Raw genomic sequence first — 13484 nt, forward strand, 5'->3', positions numbered from 1 at the left:
GCAGCCTGTTCGCGCAGGGTCGGGCACGGCCTGCGCGCAGAGTGCGGGCGGCGTGCGGAACGTACGCACGCTGCGCGCGCGGCCGGCCCGCTGCGCGCGCACGGCTGTGCGCACAGACGCGCACAGCAGGCTTGCGATTGCCCGAAACGTTCGGGCAGTGCGCGGGCAGCGCGGGCAGCTGCTCGGGAGTGTCTCGGGAAACGTGTTGGATGATGGGCTTGAATTGTTTAGGCCTAGGGTGAGATTTTCTGATTTTTCAAATTTTTGGGCAAAATTGATATTTTTGAAAATTGGGTCAATTTTTATTTTAAAAAATTGATTTTTAGAAAATTAATAATTTTCTTGTGAAATAAATAATTAAAATATTATTTTAATTATTTATGGTAAAATGAGTTTTACAATAAATCAATTATTATTGATTTAATTAAAGATTAAATAAAGGAGTTTATTTAATTTATTAAATTCTTTAATAATTGTGGCGATTAGTGATAAAATTATTAGATATATGATTTATCAATTAATTAAATTGTTTAATTAAATTGATTTTAATATTTGATATTAAATGCATGAAGGATGATCGAGAGCCTTGACAAATGTGTTTGGTGTATGTTAGGATATTTTATTATTTTTTATTCATTATTATTAATATTTGATATATTAAAGTTGGCCTGGTTTATGGTCCGTTCCCACCCCATGATATGCATCCCTTATGTGCCATGGCTATTTAAATGTAATTATTATAAATAGTGGGAGATTAAGACTGGATGATGGTGGGCCCGATAAACGAGATGAAAACATGTAAAATATTGGATGCTCTTGTAATAGTTGCATTTGCATGTATTGTTGAATGTCATATTATGATATATAGTAGTATGCATGTATGTATATTATTATATAATATAGTTGCATGAATCCGGAAAACATACAAACTCGTGGCACACGATTTTTAAATTAAAATGATGAGACAATTTTAAAATTAAAATCCCTCATTTTGAATAAGATTCAAAATTTATATCTAATCGTAAAAGTAAAAATTAAAAGAGTTTAATTTTTCCTTGCCTTCCATCAACCGTGGTTGCATGTTGATCGCTACACGCGGACAGTGTCTGGCTCATATTATTGGGGAGGCCTGTACGCCGGAAAGCTGTGACTTCCACCGGCCATATTATGTGAATTGAGTGGAATTCTCATGACTTCGGCTCATATTATTGGGGGAATTCATGGCGACCGTCCATTACAATTCAATATTGATGGGTCGGTTTGACACGCAAAAATAAACGACGTCATATTATTGGGTCCTTATTAAACGTGAGGCAAAACACGCGGAGGTTGCATAGGGATGCAATTGGATTCTAACTTTTAGAAATTATAATTGGCTGATATTATTCGAGATTATAATTAGCTAATTGGACTCTACGTGCCCACTAAGGAAATACGATTTCGCTTTTTCATTAGATGGTGGTGGAAATGTCAAAATAGTGGGAGGGAGATTTATAAAATAAAATCCATATTTTATATCCTAAAATTATTTTAAAATAATCAGCAACCATTATTCTGTTTCTGTATCAGTATATTTTCGATTTCAGTCACGTAATCCATTTTTATTATTAAAAAGCTAATTGAATCTAATTTTCAAGACCGATTGGGAAAATTGTTATAAATTCGGAGAAAATATATATACACTAATGTCATGTCCTGCTGAACTGACAAAGCATGCAAGATGGTAGGACCATAGTATGCAAGCTAAAGTGTGATGTGCTCGTTTCTATGTCAAATGAACTGTAGGGACAATTTGAGGAAATATTGAATGCTGCTGACATTCGAATACACATACAAGAGTTGCATAGTGCATGAAACTCGTACAGTGATGCACACTACTTTTAAAAGCTCATGACTACACGCATGCAAGATGGGGCTTTGGTCAATGAGCGTAGTGTACGTATGACTGGGCTTATTGAGGATGTGGTGGGCCTGGAATATGTGATTCCTAACGAGTTACTAGGTAACATGAATTTGTTGTCTTTTCTTCCTCATTTGACGAGGTTATGGTGAACTTCAATTTGAATAAGATAGATGATAGCTTTGAAGAGCTAGTTAATACGCTTATAACTTATGAGATCACCATAAAACAGGGAATTGTTGTTTTTCTAATGGGCCTCTCGTCAGACGAAAAATAGCCCACAAGGTAAGGGAAGAAATGTTCCGCCGCTCACAAGAAAAGCAATCCCAATTAAAGGCAAACTCTGAAAGACACTTAAAAGGCCACAAAGCTTGATAAGTTAGAACATATTTATTTCACTGCAAGAAGTCCGGACATAAGAAATTATATGTGCCAGAAATGTTCTGGAAATGATAAGTGAATGTCCAAGTAAACATGATTTCAACAAAAACCAAAAGAAAGTTAGATGATCCATATCCCACACAAATATGGAACGCTAGACTAGGTCATATTTCCCAAAGAAGGATGCACAAGATAGTAGGAGAAATCATGTGTGACTTGTCAGACATGATCTCTACCTACTTGTAAGTCCTGTCTAAAGGGAAAATTGACCAAGACTCCATTCAATGGAAACGTGGAACGTGCACATGGTCTACTGGATTTGATCCACACAGACGTTTGTGGCCCGCTAAGTGTTAGCACAAAATATGGGCAATCCTACTTCATTACCTTTACTGATGACCATTCGAGGTATGGATACGTTTACTTGATGAAATACGAATCTGAAGCATTTGAAAAGTTCAAAGAATTCAGATCTGAAGTAGAAAATCAGCTAGAAAGAAGTACTAAGGAATTTCGATCTGATCGAAGTGGACAATACTTGAGTGCTGAATTTTTGGGTTAACTAAAAGAGAATGTGATTCTAACAGTGGACTCCACCAGCAACACCACAATTGAACGGTGTTTCTGAACATTGTAAGCGAACCTTGTTGGACATGGTTCGATCAATGATGAGATTCATTGAATTCCTACATCGTTTTGGGGCTTTGCGCTTGAAACTATGGCAATGTTGTTGAATAATGTTTATACTAAAGCAGTGGATAAAACACCATATGAGATATGGATGGGAAAAACTCCCAAATATTCTTACGAGAGAATATGGAGATGTCTTGCTTACGTGAAGCAGACAGTGGGAGACAAATTGGATAGTAGATCCACTTTGTGCTACTTTATAGGATATCCAAAGAATTCTGTTGGGTATTATTTCTATCGTCTCAATGAAGCAAAAGTGTTTGTTTCAAGAAATGCCACCTTTTTGGAAAAAGAATTTCTATTAGATAGAAAAAGGCAAGATGATAGAACTTGAAGAAATTCAAGATACTCCCTCAACTATAGTAGTTGAACCTAATCTCCAACAACCAGTAATTGAAGTACAAGCTCCTAGGAGGTCTGATAGTGTTATTAGACCACCTGCTAGATATATGCTTCTTCATGAACAAGACCATGATGAGTCTTGTTTTGGATATGATCCAACGAACTTTAAGGAAGCAATATCTGATACTGATTCAACAAAATGGCTTGAAGCCATGATCAAGCAAAACTTGCACAGTGAATAGTCCCAAAATTTATTTTATAAATGAAAGCTCGATTTAAATATCGCAAGTGCACGATAGTCAAGTTATAATAAACGTAAGTGAATACGAGTATCGTTCCACAAGGACTGCGTTACACTATTTTTATTTTCAAGTAAAATTTCTTTAGCAACGATAAAATGAGTTGATGATTAAACTAATGTAAATTAAACAACTAAAATAATTAAAATGCAAAGAAAACGTATTCAAGAAAGCAATGATTAATTTGGATTAAATCAATTGAGAAATGAATTTGTTGGGAATTAGCAGTTCACCTACCACTCGTGTTTAAATAATTACACTCGACTTTTACTTGTTCATTCGACGGAATTACCTAGACTAATTAACATACTCTGTCGAGTTATATTAATACTAATCATAAACATGCAGTACTCAAGTGTCCTCAATTATTTAACAGTTCAAGATTGCATTACATTCAATGGAATCCACTAGCTTTCATCCGGGTGAACTATCACTATCGACACGTACCCAATTCCGTATATCTACTAAAATTGTAAATCCGTGGTTTATACTATTTGATCCTATTGTTAATTATTCTCTCGAAATCATCAACAACATGAAATAATCAAAGGAAGTTAGCTAGGCTTCGATTGAAACAAGAAAGAACAATAGCATAAACAAATCACTAATAAAAACGTCGAGAAATAATGTTAAACACCGAGTACGGGATAGGATCACCTCAAATGCCAACAAATCTAGAGTTTAGCTACTGAAATTCATGATAAAAACCAGCAATCAATGTAAGAAATAAAATACTGAATAATTAAAATACTAAAGATGACGATGGATGACGGCCACGACGCGTGGAAATCTCGAGGTCTTCGAAATCTCCTTTTTCTAGCCTCTCCTCCAAGAAAAGTGATGAAAAATATGATATATTCTCCAAAAAGGCTCGCTGATCTCGTGTCTTAGGTTTTGGTGTAGGATAGAGTCCATATAAAGTTGGAAACAAATCTTCCCGAATCTCGCTTCTCGCTAGGGCGGTGTATTTTGACCGCCCTAGTGAGAGGTCCTCGCATAAACTTCCTCGAGCATGTCCCTGGTTTTGCTGGGGCGGTCACTTTTGACCGCCCTAGCGAGACACTTGCGCATAAAATCCTCGGCCAGACCAAAATTCTCGCTAAGTCACCGCCCTAGCGAATCGTCTTCGATATTTTGACAAATTTTCTCCCACTTTTTGGTTCAATTCCTACAAAATAACCACAAAATACACGAGATCAATCACATGCTAAATAATGCTAAAAAATGCAAAATTAAACTAAAACAAACTAATATGATGCATGAATGCGACTCAAAACCAACACTAAAAACACGTAAAAACGAGTCCTATCAACCCCCTCATACTAGCCTTTTGCTCACCCTCGAGCAAAATAGGTTAAAGCACGAGATTCTAAACAAACACAACAAACACAAAATACTCAAACAAGAAATAACCAACACAAGTAAATGTCAATGGTGAGTTAACAACTTTTATGCTCATGCCTTAGTGAACTTTCCCACATACAAATCATAATCAAGTCAAATCACAAACGAATACTCATTCTCATCTACACATAAATCTTGACACTAATTTGAACGTGTGTGTGTGTGTCATGATGGGTCTAGTCATTCGTACTTCAAATAGATCAATCATCAAATCATGCGAGTCACTCAATTAACACTTCAATACAAGTCTCACTAGCATGCACCCCCGTGTCCATTTATCACTAACCATAAATTGAACTTTATTCAATTTTTAAGTGCAAATAAGGGTGTCGAAAAGAAGGAAAATAAGCTCAAGTGGCTAAAAGTTGGGAGTACACCGATCATTTTCATTGTGCAATCGTCAAGACTTTTCGTCTAACTTTCCTCGTCTCCTTACATCTCCAACTTTTATCCTAGGAATAGAATTTCATTCCTTTTATTTCGGCTCCCCCTCACCTTACATCTCCCTCTTTCTTTCTTTCTTTCCTTTTTTTTTTAAGATGCACAATTTTCACACATGTACTCCCTAGGCTAAAAATATATAACTTTGGATTACAGCTGGTTAGGGGTATGATATTTTAATTCAGTGCATTGAAAAGGGGGTATATGTAAAATTCAAGGCAAATCAAATGTTCTCATTCAAGGTCCCAATTAGTGACTTATTTTCACGGGTTTACATGCTAAATCAACTCATAAATGATGACTTTCAAGTTAACCACACAAAACCTTCAAATTTCACCATTATTCCTACAAAATTCTAGTCCCCACACATATGTGCTCAAAAAGTTCAAACTTTGTACCCAAATTCATGCTTTAACAATCAAGAGTACCATTCATGAAGTGACCCAATCAATACTTTTGTATACTATCAATTCAACATCATCATTGGCTCATAAACTATGTCTTCTCACCATAAACGACACCAAACATGCAATACTATAACCGACTACAAACAACCAACTCAAAACAAGCAATACTAACAACACCAAATAAACTCCCATAACTGAAACTTGACACCACCAAAGTAATATAAACTCCACCAAACAAAAGAAATGCAACGAACTTAAAACCAATTAACTAAGCAAACATAACAATCTACCCCCCTCATACTAGAGTTGTGCAATGCCCTCATTGCAAAAAACGAAACAAACACTAAAAACATAAAAACTCATGAATGTAAATGCAAAGACAGAATATGCAAAATAAAAAGAAAGGGGAAACAGTACACTCCCCTGATCAGAAATCATCCTCCTCCTCATTCTCTGGCGGTGGAACTCCCTCTTCAGCTGCTGGGGGCATAGGATAATTGTACTGAAAATTGAAGGGTGGCGGGTATGCGGGTGTAGGTGGCCGTCCGGAAGTGTCGATGCCCAAATGAGTTGAGATCCCCTGCACCAAGTATTCGATGTTCTGAATGTGAGCCTGATTAACGGCCTTGTACTGAGTCTGATAATTGGCCCAAGCGCCCAATTCATCGACACGATCTCGCATGGCACGACGGCGTGGCTGCGGAGGTGGTGGTGCATGTCCTAAGGCCGGAGGTGGTGGAGCTGCTCTCCCATAATCGAAAAATACCTCCTCGGGCAGCTCAGCTTGTCTTTTCTCCCTCTTGGATTTATAAAGAGCCTCATCAATGGCTCTCATCAGCGGTAACCACTCATCATCATCTGCGAATATCACCCCCGCTCGGGCACACAGCTCAGTCACTATCGTCGGGAAGTAAAAAGCCAAATTGCTGCTATTAATACACATGTTAAGCTGTCCGAAAATGAGCCTGCCCACATCAATCACCATCCCAGTACAGATGGCATAAAGAACAATCGCCCGCTCACGCTGCACATCACTCGTATGACCGACCGACATCAATCTCTTAGACAAGAATGCATACCACAATGCCTCCTCCACTTTCAAAAATTTTTCAAGAAAGATCGTATAAGTCCCCGGTTGTTTCCACGTGGTGCCCGGATAACAGAGTGTGCGAATGATCAAATCAAAATCCGGGTTAAGCACCCACGCCTGAAACACCGAATCGTCCACCGACGGAAAACCCAACATTTCATTGATCGTCTTGGAAGCATACGGGACTAGATGTCCCCTCACAAATGCCTTATACTCATTCCCCTCCGGAGCATTGGCATAAAATTCACGCACAACCGGAACCACTGCTGCATTCGGTTGTGCTACAAAGGTATTGCACCCTCTTCTTTCTACTTGGGACTCCGAAAATGATCGATAATAAACGAGCTAAATCCACGCTTAGGGATTGGTTTCCTATGTAGTCTAGCATGTTCAAATCTCTCCCTAGCTTTTTCATTCACAAACATAGATGGAGTGGACCGAGAACTAGAAGCACCATGAGTTACCTTAGATCTTTTGGGTGTCCATGTCGACACTGGAGTGCACAAAGTATCAAAGCGCCGGAAAATTCTTGAGGGTCGCCGGAGATGCTCACCGGAATCTGTGGAAGATGACCGGAGTTTCTTGAAAGACCACCGGAGAAGAAAATATTGTAGCCTAAATGCTTCCTGGTGGAGTGTATAGACCAAGATTGAGTCTTTTCCTTGAAAAATCACCAAATAAGTCTTGAGCACAAAAGATGGAAGGAGGCGCCGAAAAAGAGGCGGCGGTGGCCGGAAATCGCTTGGGTTCGCCGGAGAGTTGAGTTCTTGACCGGAAAAATCGCGTCTGGATACTCGGTGAAGGTGAGGGTGCACGATTGTACCTGAAATTTGGTGAGAAGAGATGCATTGAGTGAGATTGAGAGAGTGGGGGCCAAAAATTCGGAAAAGGGGGCGAGGGTTTCAAGTGGGGAGAGGAGAAAAAAGTGTAGCAGATTTTAAGTCTGCGCGATCTGCCCGGGCGGCTATAAGTTTCCTCCCGTGCGGATATTCCTCGAATTTTTTTTTGAAAAGGGCGCGCCCGGGCAGATGGTCCTCGAAATTTTTTTGAAGAGGGCGCGCCCGGGCGGATATAAATTCCCGCCAAGGCGGAAGCTTCACGGCTGTGCACACCAAAATATTTTTGTTTTTTTTTGTTTTTTTTATAAAACTAAACAAGAGCAAGAGAAAATAAACAAACCGACACGAAAGAAAAATTAAATCAAATGCAAGAGAAGGGGAAGAAAAGTAGTTCTTAATTTATAGTCGAGAGCTTGACTATCGGTCCGTCTCAGTTCGGCATGTCTTGGAACCGGGTGATTCCAAGTTGTGGCTCGATTGTGCCACCCATGTAGTGCTTAAGGCGCTGAGCATTGGCCGTAAATGTCCCATCCTTCCCATCTTTCAACTCTACCGCTCCCGATGGGTATACTTTCGAAATCACGAATGGACCGGACCATCGTGACTTCAGTTTTCCGGGAAATAGTCGCAACCGGGAGTTGTAGAGCAGGACATTTTCACCTTCTTTGAATTCTCTTTCGATGATTCGCCTATCATGAGCCTTCTTTGTATTTTCTTTGTATGACAGTGCTAGATCATAGGACAGATTCCGGAATTCCTCCAACTGATATAGTTGAAGCAAACGTCGTTCACCTGCATCAATGAAGTTAAAGTTTAGTGCTTTTGTTGTCCAATATGCCCGATGCTCTAACTCTACAGGTAGATGACATGCTTTACCAAACAAAAGCCTATATGGTGTAGTGCCTATAGGTGTTTTAAAAGCAGTCCTATATGCCCACAGAGCATCGTCTAACTTCACCGACCAATCTTTCCTATTGACACCTACCAATTTCTCCAAAATTCGCTTTATCTCTCGGTTCGACACTTCCACTTGACCACTCGTCTGGGGGTGATAGGGGGTAGATATCTTATGTGTGACACCATATTTGCTCAAAAGTTTTTCAAATAGTTTGTTGCAAAAATGCGTGCCACTATCACTAATGATTGCTCGTGGTGTTCCAAATCGGTTAAAAATGTTTTTCTTTAAAAATATTAGGACCACTTGAGCATCATTAGTGGCATACGCTTCCGCCTCTACCCACTTAGACACATAATCCACCGCAACCAAGATGTATTTTTTCGTGAAAGAACTAGGAAACGGTCCCATAAAGTCTATCCCCCACACATCAAAAACCTCACACTCAATGATATTATTTAAAGGCATTTCGTGACAGTTAGAGATGTTACCTGTCCGCTGGCATTTATCACAATGTAGCACATAAGAACGAGCATCTTTAAAGAGAGTTGGCCAATAAAAGCCACATTCAAGTACCTTGGATGTCGTCCTTATTGGTCCGAAATGACCACCTACCTCACGGTCATGGAAATGGTTGAGAATTTGATCAAACTCTTCCTCCGCAACACACCGTCTTATCATGGAATCTGCACAAATTTTAAACAAAAACGGTTCCTCCCAAAAATAGTATTTCACGTCAGAAAAGAATTTCTTTCGTTGGTGAAACGATAGGTTTGGTGGAGGTGTGCCTGTGACAAGAAAGTTAGCGAAATTTGCATACCATGGACAATGTTTCATCTCAAGCAATTGTTCATCAGGAAACCAGTCATCTATATCATCGTCACTGCCCTTAATTCTAACATGCTCAAGCCTAGACAGATGATCAGCAACTACATTTTCCACACCCTTTTTATCTCGAATCTCGAGATCAAATTCTTGCAATAATAAAATCCACCTAATTAACCTAGGTTTCGCATCTTTCTTAGCAGGCAAGTATTTTAGGGCAGAATGATCTGTATACACAGTTACTTTAGACAGAACAAGGTATGAATGAAATTTGTCGAAAGCGAATACTATAGCAAGTAATTCCTTTTCAGTAGTAGCGTAATTCAATTGAGCATCATTTAAAGTCTTACTTGCATAGTAGATGGTATGAAATACCTTGTTCTTCCTTTGACCCAGCACCGCACCAACAGCTGTATCACTAGCATCGCACATCACCTCAAACGGTAACTCCCAATCAGGGACAGTCAGAACAGGTGCTGTCACCAAGCTTTCCTTGAGTATCTCGAATGCATGCAGACAAGTAGAATCAAAATTAAATTCAACATCTTTCATCAACAAAGAGGATAAAGGTTTAGCAATTTTAGAAAAATCTTTAATAAAACGCCTATAAAAACCAGCATGCCCTAGGAAACTTCTAACTCCTTTTATTGATGAAGGTGGTGGTAGGTTTTTGATTACTTCCACCTTGGCCTTGTCGACCTCAATTCCATTCTCTGATACCTTGTGTCCTAACACAATCCCCTCTTGAACCATAAAATGACACTTCTCCCAATTTAACACCAAATTGCTCTCTTCGCAGCTAATTAACACCAAGTTCAAATTCTCTAAACATTCATTAAATGAGGAGCCAAAAATAGAGAAATCATCCATAAAAATTTCAAGGAAATTTTCAATCATGTCATGAAAGATAGCGGTCATGCATCTTTGAAATGTTGCAGGTGCATTGCATAAACCAAAGGGCATACTCCTAAACGCAAAAGTACCATAAGGGCAAGTGAAAGTAGTTTTCTCTTGGTCCTCAGGTGCAATTGTGATTTGATTGTATCCCGAATATCCATCTAAAAAGCAATAAAATTCATGACCTGCTAATCGTTCAATCATTTGATCGATAAATGGCAAGGGAAAGTGATCTTTACGGGTTGCATCATTCAATTTCCTATAATCTATGCACACACGCCAACCCGTAACAGTTCTAGTGGGAATCAACTCATTTTTTTCATTAGTAATAACAGTAATCCCATCCTTTTTAGGCACACATTGTACAGGACTTACCCACGCACTATCAGAGATAGGATAGATAATACCTGCATCCAGAAGTTTAATTGTTTCAGCTTTTACTACCTCTTGCATCTTTAGATTGAGTCTCCTTTGTGGTTGTGCTAGAGGTGAGTATTTATCTTCCATCAGAATTTTGTGCATGCAGATCGAAGGACTTATCCCTTTTATGTCTGAAACCTTCCAAGCGAATGCTACTTTATGCTCCTTAAGGACTCCCAAGAGCTTACTCTCCATATCATCTGTCAAAGAAGAGGAAATAATAACAGGTAATTTATTATTTTCTCCTAAATAAACGTACTTGAGATGTGGAGGTAGTGGTTTGAGCTCCAAAGTAGGTGGCTCCTATAGGCTTGACTTTTGAGGCATTAAATCTTTTCTGTCTCCCAATTCCTCTAGTCTAAGCCTCACTTGCTTTCTCCAAGGTGGAATGGCATTCAAGTGAGCTACCATCTCCATCTTTCCCTCGTCTAGCTCGTCCTCCTGCTTTTCAGTATTGAGAGTGGCCTCCAATGGTTCTTTCAACCCATCCTGCATAAAATCACAAACGAGAGAATCCAAGACATCAATACGAAAACAACTATCATTGTGCATTGTGTGCTTGAGAGTATTGAAGACATCAAAAATAATTTCTTCTTCTCCAACTCTCAGTCTCAATTTCCCCTCTTCAACATCAATCAGTGCTTTCCCTGTAGCCAAAAACGGTCTCCCTAGGATTAAAGGCATCTCTAAATCTTCCTCCATGTCAAGTACCACAAAATCTGCAGGAAAAATAAACTTATCCACTTTCACCAAAACATCTTCGATAATCCCACGAGGATACTTGACAGATCTGTCAGCCAGCTGCAACGACATCCTAGTTGGCTTGGGTTCACCTAATCCCAGTCTCCTAAACACAGAAAAAAGCATCAGATTAATACTCGCACCAAGATCACATAGAGCTTTATGAAAATTAATGTCACCAATAATGCAAGGTATAGAGAAACTCCCTCGATCTTTTTGCTTAGGAGGCATCTTGTTTTGAACTAAAGCGGAGCAATTTTCAGTCAAATTCACCGTCATATGATCTTCTAGCTTCCGCTTATTTGCTAAGATATCTTTCAAGAATTTTGCATAACTTGGCATATTCAATAAAGCATCAGCAAAAGGAATGTTAATATGCAATTTTTTAAATATCTCAAGAAATTTACCAAATTGTGCATCTAATTTAGCTTTCTTCATTGGTGCAGGAAAAGGTGGAGGGATAAAAATTTTATTCTGTGCAATAGATGTAGATGTAGAGTTAGAAGACTTACCTCCTCGATTTTCCACCTCATCCTCACCGTGCTTGGTCTTTTCCTCATTAGACTCGAGTGCTTTTCCACTACGCAATTCCACAGCCTTCACTTGTTCTCTTGGGTTAGTTTCCGTGTTGCTTGGCAAAGCTCCTTGCTCCCTATTAGCAATCAACTTAGCCAATTGTCCAATTTGATTCTCTAACCCCTTTATGGATGCATCTTCGTTCTTAAATCTCGTCTCTGTTGCAGAAATAAATTTAGTCATCATTTGCTCTAAATTGGACTTCTCCTCCCGAGGCGGTTCTGGCTTGAATCCTTGGTGCATCCCATATGGTGGACCTCTTTGTTGGCGATTTTGGTTGTTTTGACCTCCCCATGAAAAGTTTGGGTGATTCCTCCATCCCAGATTATATGTGTTCGAATAAGGGTCATTTCTAGGACGGTTCTGGAATCCCACTTGTTTTATCGGTGCTCCCTCAGGCACATAGAATGATGGCAATCCTGCACGTCATGCTCACCCCCACACTTATCACAGAAAATTTCTTGCAGACGCATAGCCGACCCACTCATGCTCATCCCATCAATCTTTCTATTCAAAGCCTCTAACTATGATGAAACCGCCGACAAATCATTAACTTGATTAACTCCAGCACCTCGTCTCTGCCTATCAGACTGAGGATGATAGCTACTACCAGCCATCTCCTCCAATAACTCATATCCTTCCTCAGCCGTTTTTCTCAGTAAGTTACCACAGGCAGCAGCATCTATCATAGTACGGTTAGGAGTAAGCAGATCGTAGTAGAAAGTTTGAACAACTAACCCAAGAGGCAGCTCATGGTGTGGACATCTCCTCAACAAGTCCTTGTAGCGCTCCCATGCCTCGTAAAGTGACTCTTGCTCATATTGAGAAAAAGTAGTAATGTCGGCTCTAAGCTTCATAGTTTTTGACGGAGGAAAGTACTTGATCAGGAATGCCTTTGCCATATCCTCCCATGTAGTAATAGACCCTAGAGGCAAACAGTTTAACCACGACTTAGCTTTATCTCTCAGTGAAAATGGAAATAAACGCAAACGAACAGCATCATCAGACACGCCATTAAACTTAAAAGTATTACAAATTTCAAGAAAGTCAGCTATATGAGAATTAGGGTCGTCAAGTGCACTTCCCCCAAATTGGACAGTGTTCTGAATCATCTGAATGATAGCTGGCTTGATCTCAAACTGATTAGCTCGGATGACTGGTCTTATGATGCTTGGACGTGCTCCATCAAGAGACGGTTGTGCATAATCCATCATCGGTATACGCCTTGGCTCCTCTCTGTGTTGATCGTCTTCCATTCTTTCCTTCGCTCTTTGCTGCTGTAGTCGACGTCTAGCTGTGCGTTAAATCTCGGGGTCAAAAGGCTCAAGCTTAAACTC

The 13484-nt window shown here is 39.5% G+C and overlaps 1 non-coding gene across 1 annotated transcript; it reads left to right on the top strand.

Moving 5' to 3' along the window:
• Positions 1-12894: 12894 nt before the first annotated feature.
• Positions 12895-13001, top strand: LOC140818895 (small nucleolar RNA R71). Its single transcript, XR_012115126.1, has one exon. It is a non-coding gene; the product is annotated as a small nucleolar RNA R71 (small nucleolar RNA).
• Positions 13002-13484: the final 483 nt, after the last annotated feature.

This window comes from Primulina eburnea, chromosome 17, assembly GCF_022965805.1.
Source record: "Primulina eburnea isolate SZY01 chromosome 17, ASM2296580v1, whole genome shotgun sequence".
Lineage (NCBI taxonomy): Eukaryota > Viridiplantae > Streptophyta > Magnoliopsida > Lamiales > Gesneriaceae > Primulina > Primulina eburnea.